A 14,139-nucleotide genomic window follows, 5' to 3' on the forward strand; every position below is an offset into this window, starting at 1 on the left:
GGAGATCTTAGGGTTTAACTGGTAAGTGATCGCTAGCATTGGTAAGCACAAGTTGTCATCAATGAATTATTAGAAAGCAAGAAGGATTAGGAATCCTTCAATTCTCACGTGCCGTGAAGACTTAGTCGAATCTAAGTGGGGGATAATCGATCAAGTTTTCAGGTGCAGAAATAGGTGTGAGACTAGGATGAGCTCAAATCTCCGTCAAGGAGGAAGGCGGTCGAGTGGCCGTCTTGGTTGAGGATTGGGTGAGTTGGGAATTCAGAAAACGTTCCAACATTTGGTTCAGGCTTTCCTTCGCATCAGATAGCATGTTTTGGGAACCAGGTTAGAGCTTCAGTTAGGGCTCAAGTTCAGTTAAGTGTTAGGTCGAGTGCATGTTCGACCCAGTATGGAAAGTGTTGTAAGAGTATGGGGGTAGCCATAGCATTCACTAATAGTCAAATAGTATGGAAGTGTTGTAAGACTATGGGGATAGCCGTAGCTTTCACTAACAGTCAGTTAGTATGGGAAGTGTTGTAAGACGACGGGGGTTGCCGTAGCTTTCACTAACAGTCAGTTAGCATGGAAAGTGTTGTAAGACTGCGGGGGTAGTCGTAGCATTAACTAGCGGTCAGATAGTGCTAGAATGTTGTAAGCCTACGGGTGTAGCTGTAGCATTCATGAGGTTGGCAGATAGTGATAGAGTGTTGTAAGTTTGTAGGTGTAACCGTAGCATTCACGACTTTGGTAGATAGCTTGAGCGTGTTGTTAGGATGCGGAAGGAACAAGAGTACCCACCAGTTCGGGTGTAGCAGTGAGGGCATGGAAAATCCACGAATTGATTTATGAATTATGTATTTCCCCAGATTAATTAGATAGGGTTGAGCCAATGATAAGATCGTAGGAACGCCATTGCAGTTATAAGATCAAGGAAGCAATGGATTGCTTAAGTTCATTTGTGATATAAGGCTACCATTGGTCATGTAGTAATCACTTTTATCCTTGGATTTGGTGATGTCAGGAATCAATGAATAGACCCAAACAATTAGATTAGAGGGTCGCTAGAGCCGCAGTGGCAAGATAACTAGAAACAACGATTTAAAGAGAAGGATTTCGTTCAGAAGTCGTGTAAGGCGACTACGTGGGAGTCCTTTGGCTCCGCAACCAGGCCAGAACTCGGTGTTTCAGATGACTGACAAAAGAATTGAGACCAGGGACGTCTCGGTAGATTTTGTAAAGCAGCCATGTGGCAGCATGTTATTTCAGGCAGTCAGCGTTTCAGGCAGTTTCACCGTTTGGGTAGTATTAGTAGATGTGTTTTAGGTTGCAAATATGGGCAGAATAACAAATTGCATGGGTTATGCTAAGTCACTCATAGTGGGATTAAATAGTCTTTGAGTGGTCAATTTGATCCTATTGCATAGCTCTCGTCGTTGTCTAACCATTGTAGGGATGAATCTTCTACTCGAAGGATTATTTGAGCTTTCTGTCAAGAATAAGTGCTCTATAGTGGACTAGGGTCAGTGATTTCTAATGGTAGCATCGGAATAATCAAGGCAGAAAGTGTGCATATGTTCGGTCACTCGAGGAAAATTAAGCTTGGTAAAGCTCAACATGGGTGGTCTGCCAGGGAATCAGACCATCTCGAGACTATAGATTTCAGACAGAGTAGATGTGATCTTATGGAGAGGAATTCGTTTACCTGCAGATTTTAGGGCCTTGCGAAGATTGATCACGGCTACCTTGGGAAGGCTAGGGTGTGCTAAGGATGGTGACCATGTTACTAGAGTGGTTGGGCGTGTAAGGAACGATAAGAAATGATTTTCGAGGATGAAATCTAATTTAAGTGGGTGACAGTTGTAACACCCCATTTATTAAGTAAATAAATAAATTAAATAATGAATGTATAGTAGCCCTAAAATCAATAATTATATAGCACGATGTTGGTCTTGAGGAGCTAATTGTCAAAATTTTAGAAGTCAGGAGGTAAAAGTGTAAGTTTCGGTTTGGTTTCCTAAAGATTTTTAGAAGACAGGGGTGCTTGGTATCATTTGGACCTAACATGAAAGGATTTATGTAAGTAGGGGCTAAAGAGTAAATTCTGGACCTAATTTGAAAACGATTTGTAGAGGGAGGGGTTGTTTGGTAAAATTCAGACTTAATCTATAAATGATTTCAGGAGGCAGGGTTTAAATGGTAAATTATAGACTTCTTTTGGAGAGATTTTATGGAGGAGGGACTAGAAGCATCATTATGGCAAAGATGTGATATGGGACGAGATATATAACCATTACACACTTAATCCAAACCCTAACCCTAGAGTCGGATATCAGCCGCCAACCCCCCACCCTTATGCCTCCCCATCGGTGTTGTCGCTATGTTGTTTCCGATCAGCACTTGACGATAATACCTCTGGACTTCCGCTCTTCTTCTCCTCCTTCTTCTTCTTCAGTCGCTGCCATGAGAGGTCTCATCCACCACCGCTACTTCACAATCGTAGCACCGCCACCATTGCCGATGCGCCATTGTCGCCACTGTCCGTTTCCGTTGACGATAAGCTGCCACCGAATACTATGTTTTGTTGTCGTCGTTCGTTGAACACCACCAGCTGGGTGGCTGCTTCCGGATCTCAAGCGATGCGTATGTGTGGTTGTTACCTTGCTGTCACCGTGAATGCTCCCATGCCGCCGTCAACGCCGCCGTGAGCCACCAGGTGGGTGGCTTGGCCCTTTAAAAAATCAAAATCGCGTGTGTGTGATTGTAGATGGTGTTTTATGGTCTGAAAAAGAAAAGATACCCACCATGGTCGCCTGTCATGATGGTTGTCGCCATGCGCCACCGCCGGCCACCACAAGGTGGGTGTGTGTGTATTTTATTTGGATGTGTTATTTTTGGGTGAATGCATTGTAAAATGTAATTAGAGATTAGTATAATAAAGAAAACTCATAACCACCACCGTGAGGTGGTGGCTGCCGCCACCAGTAGCCGTGTTGGATGGCGGTGTGCCTTGTTTGTGTTTGATTCGTTTAGGATGCTTGGATAAAATGGGCTCGGACCATAACCACCATTGTGAGGTGGTGGCCACCACTATGAGCCGTCGTTGATCACCACTACCCGAGGTGGTAGTAGGTGGTACCTGACTTATGAAACCTTAGTGGGCCTAATGAAACCCTATTGATCTAACGACTTATTTTTGGGCTAGCACCCAGATATGCTAGGCACTATGTGATTATGTGTATATGTTATGTTATTATGTGGTAGTGGTAGGGGTGAAATAGTCCCCGGTTATCGGCTGAAAAAGACCAAAGGGGTAGGCCAACACCCAAATATGCTAGGAGGTTACCGGTCGAAAGAGACCGAAGGGGTAGGTTGGGAACCCAGATATGCCTGACAATATGTTATTTTTATGGTATGTGATATGATGGGGGAACTCACCAAGCTTCGTGTTTACGGTTTTTAGTTTTTGTTTCAGGTACTTCGTTTTCAAAGGAAAGGAGACGGATTGATCGCAGCGCATCACACTATGTTTTCCGCACATGAGATCTTTGGGATTGCATTATGATATTGTCTTATGATAACATGGTTTGATTATTGACACTTTGGTTTTGACATGGGAGGTTTTGTGGATGTTTTTTTTTACTGTTGGTTTTATGAATTATTAAAATAAAAATGAAATTTTTGGTTTTGAATTTTGGGATGTTACACATGTGCTGTGGCTGACCGGGGGGGGGTGGGGAAGAAGGCTGATGATGACCAGGATAAGGTCTAGGCCATTTAGGTGATTAGGGTAGTATAATATTTTGACGCATGACTTTTGTAAGGCTGTAGGCCTTTTTGTTTTTGTAATATAATGGTTGATTTTCTTTTCGTTTTTCTTCGTTTCCTGCATAATACAATACCAAGGTCTTTGCACGGTTAAGATCTCGCAACTCATACGCTTTCAAGATTTCCGTGGAGATATCAGAATAGCGAATTACTCCGAAGTGATGAGAATTTATATGTCAGTGATTGGTTTAGGATCCTAGAATGTTTAGGATCCTCGATTTTAAAACTTCAAAGTTAAGGAAAGATGGAACCTGATTGTCTTTCAGTTTCTTTTTAAGCTTAATGAGTCTTTGAATTTTGGAATTTGCTGAGGATAAATTCCAAATTATGAGAGAACTTTGGTTCAATGTTGGGAATGGGGTCTCTTACTAACGAGGGTTGATGAGGATCCTTAAAGGCGAGGATCCTTATTGTCAGAGATCATACAAAATAAAGATCTTGGATCTTGTATGGGAAATTTCTCTTTAGGATAATCCAGTTTGGATTATAGACTTAGACAAAATAGATAATACGCCAATGTTATATTTTGGGGAGGATCCCTACTTGATATATAATTCATTGGGTAGGTAACATGAAAATGTTACAATCTAACCAGATTTTCTGGGGAACATTCCCAATATGTGACAACATGAATCTAGTATAGGTCTTGTGTAATTTCTAGGGCAAAATCCCAATCTTTGATAACATGAAAATGTTATAAATCTTAAGTAGTTACTGGGTTAAAATCCCGATCACATGAAAATGTTATAATCCTTAAGTAATCATTGGGGGTAGGATCCCGATTTTCTGGATAACATGAAAATGTTATAAACCATAAGGACTAAACTTGTATTCAATGATATGAGGGTTGCCAAGCCACTGAATCGTGAAATGATCCCCTTATCCGTATCCCACAGTTGGATAACATGTGTCCAAGCGAGGTGTATAAACCTTAGTTCGTGTGAAAGAGGTAATTAACTCATTAAACCTTAGAGGGGATTAAGTACCCTTTGGCGTAGGAGAAATGATCAGTCTCTAGCTTGTGCAAATGACAGTTTAGGGATTATATTGTTAAATATAATGGGGTTTACCAAGTATTGAGATCTTTGTGTGTCAAGATCCTTGTGCTTCGGGGTGTTCAAACTTGAGGATCCAGTCTTTTCAGGATTTCTGATTGTGAGAATCCTGGTGTTTCATGATCTCCACTCTTGAGGATGCTTAATTGTATGTCGTTCAACATAGCAAGCATTAGCTAAGGGTGGGCATTAGTCTAGCTAACGCCCCTCCAATGCTTAAGTTAGTAATGTGTTCGAGAAATCAATAATAATAAAAGTTTTAAGGTAAAGGACATGTGTACCTCAGTTTTGTTGTGGATCATTTGATCCTACTTACATGTAGTATGCTTTAAGGTGTATGGCATTCTAGGATCTTGGCAGAACGTCTCATTCGAGTGTTGCTAGCCAATATGCTCCTTTTCCTGCTTCAGCATCTACAAGATATGGTCCTTCCCATTTGAGAGCTAATTTTCCTGCACTAGGATCCTTGGTGTTTTGGAATGTTTTCCTTAATATCAAGTCTCACATTTGAAACCTTATGACCCTTATATTCCTATTGTAAGCCTTGGTGATTTTTTGTTGGTGAATAGCAATGCGTATTTTCGCAAGAACCCTAAGCTCGTCAAAAGTGTCAAGATCCTATGCTAGGATGGTCTTGCAACAAGTATCTTGCCGTTGGGATCACTACTTTAATAGGGATTACTGCTTCTGTCCCAAACACCAAGGAATAGGGGGTTTGACATGTGGCCACTTTAGAAGTGGTTCTATCTGCCCATAAAATGATAGGGAGTTCTTATGCCCATCTTCCTTTCTTTTTGTCTAGCATTTTCTTCAAATTGTTAACTATGATTTTGTGGTTGGACTCCACTTGACCATTAGCTTCGGGAAGAACAGGAGTGACCATTATCATTTTGATCCCCCAGCTTGTGCAAAAGTCTCTTGTTCTTTTGCTAATAAATTGGGATCCATTGTCGTATATGATCTTAGCTAGGATCCCAAACCTGTTCAAGATATTACGTTTAAATTAACTACTTCTTTGTCTCTTACCTAGACGAAAGCTTCAGCTTCGATCCATTTGGAGAAGTAATCAGTCATCACCAACATGAAGATTTTTCCTCCTGGGGCTACTAGCAATTTTCCTACAATATCCATCTCCCATTTCATGAATGGCCATGGGGAGATAATAGGATGTAGAGGTTCTGCCGGTTGGTGCAGGATGTTGTTGTGTCTTTGGCAAGCACCACATTTTTGAGCATGTAGAAAGGAGTTTTTTTCATGGTTGGCTAGTAGTATCTTGTTCTTAGTATTTTGGAGTATAAAGATTTTCCCCTGGTGTGATTCCCACAATCTCTTTCATGTATATCCTTTAAGACTTTTGCAGCTTCACGATCTTCCAAGCATCTTAGGTATGGACCTACCATAGATTTTTTGTAAACTTTACCTAGGATTAACACGAATCTTGAGACTCTCTTCCTAAATGCTCTTTCACTTTTTTCTCATGTCGGGATTGTGCCATTTTGGAGATATTCCATAATCGGTTGGGTCCATGATCGCGGACTTCTTTGAGGATCTTGTTTGTCGGGATCTCTTTGAGGAAGGATCCTAGGGTTAGGATCTTCAATAGCTGCTATGTTCGTCAGACTCTTGGGATCTTCTGACTTGTCAGAGAGGGTTTCTATGGCTGGGGTTATTATGTGAGTTATAGGAATATTCGTCTCTGGTGGGATCCTAAGGGAGAATCCTAAATTGGCTAGTGCATCTACTTTTGTGTTTTCCTCTCTGGGAACTTGGGTTAGGCTAAAGTTTTCGAAATCAGAAGCTAATTTTTTGAGGATCTCTAGGTATAATGCTAGTTTTTCACCTTTCACTTCATAAGATCCGTTGTAGTTATTGGTTAGTAATAAAGAGTCAACAAATACCTAAAGATCCTTGATTTGAAGATCCTTAGCCACTTGTAGTCCCATGATGAGTGCTTCGTATTCTGCTTTGTTGTTGGTAGTGTTAAATTCACAGCTAACTGACTGGGGTATGATGTCCCCCTTGTGGTGACTTTAGTATGATCCCAAGGCCCGTTCCTTTCTGATTTGAATCTCCATCTGTGAACAACATCTATCTTCCCAGGTCTTCATCTTCTAGGAGTTGGTTGCCTTCCATGTCTACTTCATTTTGTAGATCATCACTAAAGTCAGCCACAAAGTCTGCTAATGCTTGTGATTTTATGGCGGATCTTGGTTCGTATCTGATGTCAATAGTGCTTAATTTCACCGACCATTTTGCCATCCTTCCTGACATTTCTGGTTTTCTCATGACATTCTTTATAGGATAGTTAGTTTTTACATGTATAGTTTGTGTTTCAAAGTAGTATCTTAATTTCGTAGAAGAAGTTAATACGACAAGAATTAATTTTTCGAGATGAGAGTACCTGGTTTCAGGATCCAGGAGACTTTTACTTACATAGTAGATATGATGTTGTTCCTCGTTAAGATCCATGACCATAACGACACTTACCGCGTTTGAGGATACTGAGTGGTAGAGGATAAGTGGTTCTCCATCTATAGGTTTCACTAGTAGTGTAGCATAGCTTAGATATTTTTTGATTTCCTGGAAGGCTTTCTCGTGTTCCTCCTTCCACTCAAATTTCTTGTTCTTTTTCAAGATATTGTAAAAGGGCTTGCACCTTTCTGAGGATCTTGAAAAGAATCTGTTAAGTGCTACTACTCTTCCGGTTAGCCTCTACATGTCCTTTGTTGAAGATGGGGATATTAGTTCCATGATTCCTTTTATTTGTTCTGGGCTTGCTTCTATCCCTCTTTTGGTTACCATGTATCCAACGAACTTGCCTGACTTCATTCCAAAGTGACATTTGAGTGGGTTCAGCTTCATATTGTATTCGTCCAGGATGTCAAACGCTTCCTTGAGCTCTCTAAGGTGATCTTCAACTTTCATCGAATTCAATAACATGTCGTCAATAAAAACTTCCATGGTGTCCCCCAGTTTGTCTTTGAACATCCGATTCACCAATCTTTGATATGTCGCACCTGCAATTTTAAGACCAAAAGACATTGCGGTGTAACAATATATACATGTTGGTGTTATAAACGTAGTATCTTCTTGGTCTGATGGTTCCATTTGGATTTGTTGGAATCCTGCTGAAGCATCCATGAAGGTCAGCAGTTCATGGACAATCGTCGCATCTATCATAGGGTCAATATGTGGTAGAGGGAAAGTATCCTTATGGAAAGCCTCATTGAGATTCGTGTAATCTACACACACTCTCCATTTTCCGTTTTTCTTTTGTACGATAACCACGTTAGCAAACCATCTTGGGAACTTCACTTCCTTGATCATTCCTATTTTCAGGAGCTTCTCTACTTCCTCTTGGATGATTTGATTCCTTTTGGGTGCAAATTTCCTTCTTTTTTGGTGTATTGGTATGAAAGAAGGGTCGATATTAAATTTATGAGTAATAATACTCTTGTCTATACCTGTCATATCTTCGTGTTTCCATGCGAATGTCTTGCTTCTAGTTCTTAAGAAATTCAGTAGATCCTGCTCCATCTGCTCAGGTATTGAGGATCCTATGAGCACTTCTGCTTCACGATCCTCGATGCCCACGGGCACTTCCTTTACGTCTTGTTTCTTTGTCTCTCGAACTTGTCGTGCCCCTGCCTTAATTGTTATGCTTGTTAGGGTTTGGTTGTAGATTTCATAGAGGTTTTGTAGCATTCTTTCGATTCTTGTTGGTCTCCCATGATGTTCACTGTCCCCCATGGAGTGGGCATCTTCACACACAGATGGTATGTTGATGGAACCGCTTACATCTCGTGGATCAAAGGTCTACCTAGTATCACATTATAAGAAGACAGAGTGTCAATAACACAAAAATTTTGTATGGAGTTTACCCCTTCTATGTATATTGGTAGTTTTATTTCTCCAACTATGTGCTTTGTTTCCCCGCTAAATCCTATGAGGATTGAGGATCTTCTGACTATCTCTGATTCTGGGATGTTCATTCTTTTCAGCGCGTCTAGGAGTACGATATTGACTGAGGATCCTCCATCAACGGGGATCCTTCTGACAAAATGGTTGACCATGTACAATGTTATCACAAGTCTGTCATGATGAGGATCCTGAATTCTTTCCCTGTCAGTCTCGTCAAATATAATTTTTTTCACTATTAACCATGGTATTCTTTCGTGGTCTATCCTCCTTTTCTGTTTTGGAGAACTTGGCGTATCTTTTAGCCTGAGTATAAGATGTACTACTTATGTTAGATTCGCCTAAGATAACGTTAATTATCTTAGAGCCATAGGATGGAGATCCTGGTTTCTCCAGGATCCTATGATCATCCTGGCTGTTTTCCTTGGATTTTACTGTTTTCTCCCGAGGATCTCTTTGAGGTGTCCTTTGCTAAGGAGGTAGCTGATTTCTTTTCGTAGAGCTATGCAGTCCTCCGTCATGTGGCCAAAGTCTTCATGGTAAGCACACCATTTGGACTTGTCTTTCGAAGTAGTGGACTTCTTATCTCTCTTTGGATATCTTACTTTGTCTCCAAGATCCTGCATAGCATGAATTACACCTGAAACATCCACAGAAAAACAATAGTCAGTGATTTTAGGAAGCTCTTCTTCTTCTCCTCCATATTCAAGGGCATTAACCCTGTGATGATCCGATTTGGAATAGGGTTTCGATTTGTAGGATCTTTGAGGCGAAGATTTGGCCTTCCTGTTGGGGTTCTCATACTGATCTGAAGGGTTGCTTTTCTTCTGGATCTCTCTATCCTCTTCGAGCCTTATGAACCTCAATGCCCGGCACCTGACTTCATCCAATCTTTTTCATGGGGTCATCACAAGGTCTTCGTATAAGGGTGAATCCTTTCTTAATCCCATTTTAAAAGCTTCCAAAGCGGTTACCATGTCAATGTTGGGGATGCTCAGAGCTTCCCTGCCAAACTTGTTAACAAAGTCCATAAGTTTTTCCTTAGGATCCTAAACCATCCGATAGAGATCACTAGTGATCTTCTCGAAGGTTCTGCTACAAGAAAATTGGTTATTAAAGATATTGACTAAGTGTGCAAATGAAGTAATAGAGTATGGGGGAACGTTTAGTAGCCATTTGAGGGTCGATCCTGTAAGAGTCGAACCAAAGCCTTTGCATAGGCAAGCTTCCTTCAAGTGCCCTGGGATGGGAATGATCTCCATCATTTCTCTGTATTGGGCTATATGCTTTTTGGGATCTGTAGTCCCATCATATAACTTCATGCTGGGAGTTTGGAAGCGCTTAGGAACTTCGGTATAGGCTATCGCAGGAGCAAATATCAAGATATGTTGCTTGTAGGGGATGCTTCTGGTATTGGTTGGACCACTCCGGGTACACTGGAGATCATTTGTCTTAATTGTTGAAGTTCCCTATCCATGTTCGGGTTTATTCCTGCATCAACATTAGTGTAGTTAGTATTAATAGTATTGTTGTTTAAGAAGTTACTAGAGTCAAGGTTTCTAGGAGTGTTGAAAGGCTCATTGACATCATTGATCATGGACACTCGGTTGTCCATAGTTTCCCCCCAGGGCGACACCACAGTGGTAGGAATTGTATCCTTCTGGCAATTTTCTGAGGATCCTGCATTACTGAAGTCCAGGATCCTTGGTTGCACAACTATGGGTGTAGTTTCTTGGGATTTCTGAAATTCCGCCCTCATCCTCTCCACTTCTTTGAGTAGTGTTCTATTCTCCTCATGTTGTTGGGTCACATGTTGCGTCATTTTCCTCATCATAGCGAAAAGTTCTGCAGTAGTGACTGAGGCAGTCAGATCCTGGAGCCCTGAGGATCCCAAACTTCCAGGATTAGCGATTGTGGGGGTACTTTTCTTGGAAGTGTCGGGCATTTTCCTCTGAGTGGGGGGTCTACTCGGAGGAGGTGGTAGGTTTTTGGTTGGAATGGAAGGATCAGAGGACAAAGAGATGATCGTGTAGACAAGATTTTTTTCAAGGATTTTGAACACCACAACCCCACGGTGGGCACCAAATTGTTTTGGTCAAAAATTACACAAGTACTAATCAACCAAATTGAATTAGAGGCTGTGATGTTCAGATTATGTAAAAGCAAGTGGTAAAAGAAAAAGACACAATTGTTTACAAGGAAAGCCCTTGACCCTTACGAGGATCTCATGTATAAAACCTTGGGAGGTGATAATGATCACCCGCCTTGATGATTTTATTGATATGAAAATGAAGATTACAGTGAGTTCTTGGTAAGAATAAGTAAAGAATTTAGTAGAGTAAGATTAAGCTAAAGAACAGTGTGTTGTGTGCATATTACAAGTGTCAATTTATAGTTTAATTTAGCCAACAAGATGTTCGATATTCCCGGTCCTCTATGACCAGCTTCACGAACGTTATTTCACCAAGTATTTCGGGTCTTTAGCATAGTTGAGATGATTCTTTGTTGAGAATTGGTCTTCCCTTGACTACTTCTGCATACGTGCTAGTTATAGACAAAATATGGCCGTTATAAATATTGATAAAAATAATAACGGTAATTAACCGGGATCCTGATATTGCTGAGGATCCTGGATATTTAAGGATCATGGATAAAGTAAGGATCCTGGTCCTAACAGTTGTTCAACAGGCATCGAAGGTTCATCCCTATTAGTCAGCAACAGTTGTCTCATCTCTTCCCTCTGTTCGACCATCATAGCCTGAATCATGGCTTGTACTCTAGCCATCGTGACTGGTTCAGGTGCAACTTCTACTATCGGCACCTGCTCAATCACTTGGGGACGAGCCTGCTGATTCCTATTTTCATTCGCGTTTTCAGCTCCGCTTCGGGTTCTTGCCATTTCGATCTATATACCAAATTAGGCGAATTTAGACCTTTATTTATGATAGACGTTTAAATCTTCCTTATCACTCCGAAACATTACATGCTAATTCTAATATCGTAATCAAACGCTTATAATCCTGAACACGTAAGGTTTCCAGATCCGGTCAGCAACAGACCATATATCTGAACAAATAATAACATATAAGGAAAACATAAAGCATTTAACACATAAAAGCATTTTAGATATCTTTCCTAAAATAAACTAGTGCTTGTGTCTAAAATATGGTAGACACTTATCTCACGATCATCTCTTAGCATTCTATGTTTAAGTCTATAAATCCTACAACTTTCTAGTTCGCTTAAACTAATGCTCTGATACCAACTGTGACATCCCCTTTTTTCACGGCTAGAAAAGACCGATTTGTTTATGCTTTATTTGAAAATCGGAGTATACTTTTAAAGAAAAATGTTGCGGAATTTGTTCCCAAAAGAAAATATGATAAAGATTTATCGAAGCATTTCCGAATAAATTTATTTCATTATATTAAAACCTCAGGATGTCATTGTTAATACAAATCAAAAACATAAACAGTACAACATAGGCTTTACAACATTTATTTATATCTATTGGCCTATAATCCATAATCTCTCATCAAATCATCCAACTATGCTCTTGTGTCACTACCTATGAAACAAAGAAACTGAGTGGGTCAGGCTTGGAAGCCTAGTGAGTACATATGATTTTAAACCCACAATAAATAAGTTTATTATTATCATCAAATCATTCAACCCGATTACCCGTTCCCGTTATCCTCACTTTACGTCCCTAGAACATCTATTACAAGGGACCTATCCTATGGAATTTCATTGGGATGAACACTACTGCTAAGGGGCTTCCTCAACGTTAAATGTTCGTAAGGCAACCAGGGGGTGGAGTACACCGGTGAACACATCGTTCACAAAAACCTACATGTTGCGAGCCTGCTAGCGTTCCGTTGGACTTCTTAGAAAAGTCTGTGGTCGTCATCCATACTCCACTAGATGACTGGATCATCGTCAACATCGAGACCTCTCATCATTTTATCACACACCAACTATTTCATCTACCCATGTTTTACCCAACATATTTGTAGATATAAAATACATATACAGTTCAGATCTGAAAAAAATGAAGTTTAAATCTTTCACCCAACATAGATCTCAAAGTATAAAATATATACATATACACTTTAGATTTGAAGAGAAAAGTTTAGATCTGAAAAGAAAAAGTTTAGAAATGAAGGAAGAAGTTTAGATCTGAAAGAAAAAGTTCAGATCTGAAAGAAAGAAGTTTAGATCTTTCATCCAGCATGGATCTCAAGTAAACAAATAATATGCGCACATAGCACGTAATTTATAAAAAATACTTCATATTTATGTATAAGATGAAAGTAATTATGCACTCACTTGATAAGGTGGTGATTCCAACTTGTACAACGCTTCGCTTCGACGAAACAGGGAGGTTTGCTTGAAAATCGGGCTCTACGGGGGCAGAGTTTCGAGCCGAAAAACTATTTTTCTTGGAGCCTTCGGGCGCTCCGGGACTCGCCTTTAGCACTTAGGAAGTATTAGGGAATAGGGAGAAAAAGAATGGTTTTGGTGTGAGTTTTTGGGGTTATCTACGCCTCTATTTATAGGCTGTATGGAGCCGATTCACGTCGTGACACTTAAATTCACATCGTAGACTTGCGTGGGCACCAAGGCTTCGCCTGGTGCTGACACGTGGTGCTGGACGCAGATAAAACAACCAATTTTTAAAAAATCGTAACTTTCGCATACGAGCTTCGTTTTTGACGTTCTTTATATTCACACGTAGGTATTGACAAGATCTACAACTTTTCTTTTGACTCCATTTTCTAATTCTTGACTGATTTTCAATTTAATAGTTGCATTGTTAAACGACCGTGTAAAATTCACATCTTCTACATACAGACTTTGTTTTAGACTGTCTTTTTATCGTTGAGTTCATATTAATGAGATCTTCAATTCTTATTTAGGTTGTGTCGGCTAAAAATCGATCAATCTAAAATTCGAATTCCGGATTGTGCACTGCTATGCTAAATCTTAGAAAATTCACAACTTCCTCATACGAAGTCAGATTTGAACGTTCTTTTTATGCACGCTCTCTGTTTAACGTATACTACGACTTTCGTTTAGATTGTTAAGGCCAAAAAGTAATTTGTAAAAAATTTACTTTTTACGTTATGCGGTGCCGTGTCGGTTTAGTCATAAAACTTCTAGATGTCATAACTTCTTCGTTTTAACTCAGATTTCGACGTTCTTTATATCTCCGGAATCCTTGTCACGACCACTACAACTTTCTTCATAGATATCGGGTTTATCTAACATTTTATTTTTTTGACACTTATTTTCATTCTTAATTTATTATATCATTATAAACAAGTATAAAGCCTATAAATTCACATAATACTTAAAT

The sequence above is a fragment of the Lactuca sativa genome, chromosome 1 (genome assembly GCF_002870075.4).
Source record: "Lactuca sativa cultivar Salinas chromosome 1, Lsat_Salinas_v11, whole genome shotgun sequence".
NCBI classification, from domain to species: Eukaryota; Viridiplantae; Streptophyta; class Magnoliopsida; order Asterales; family Asteraceae; genus Lactuca; species Lactuca sativa.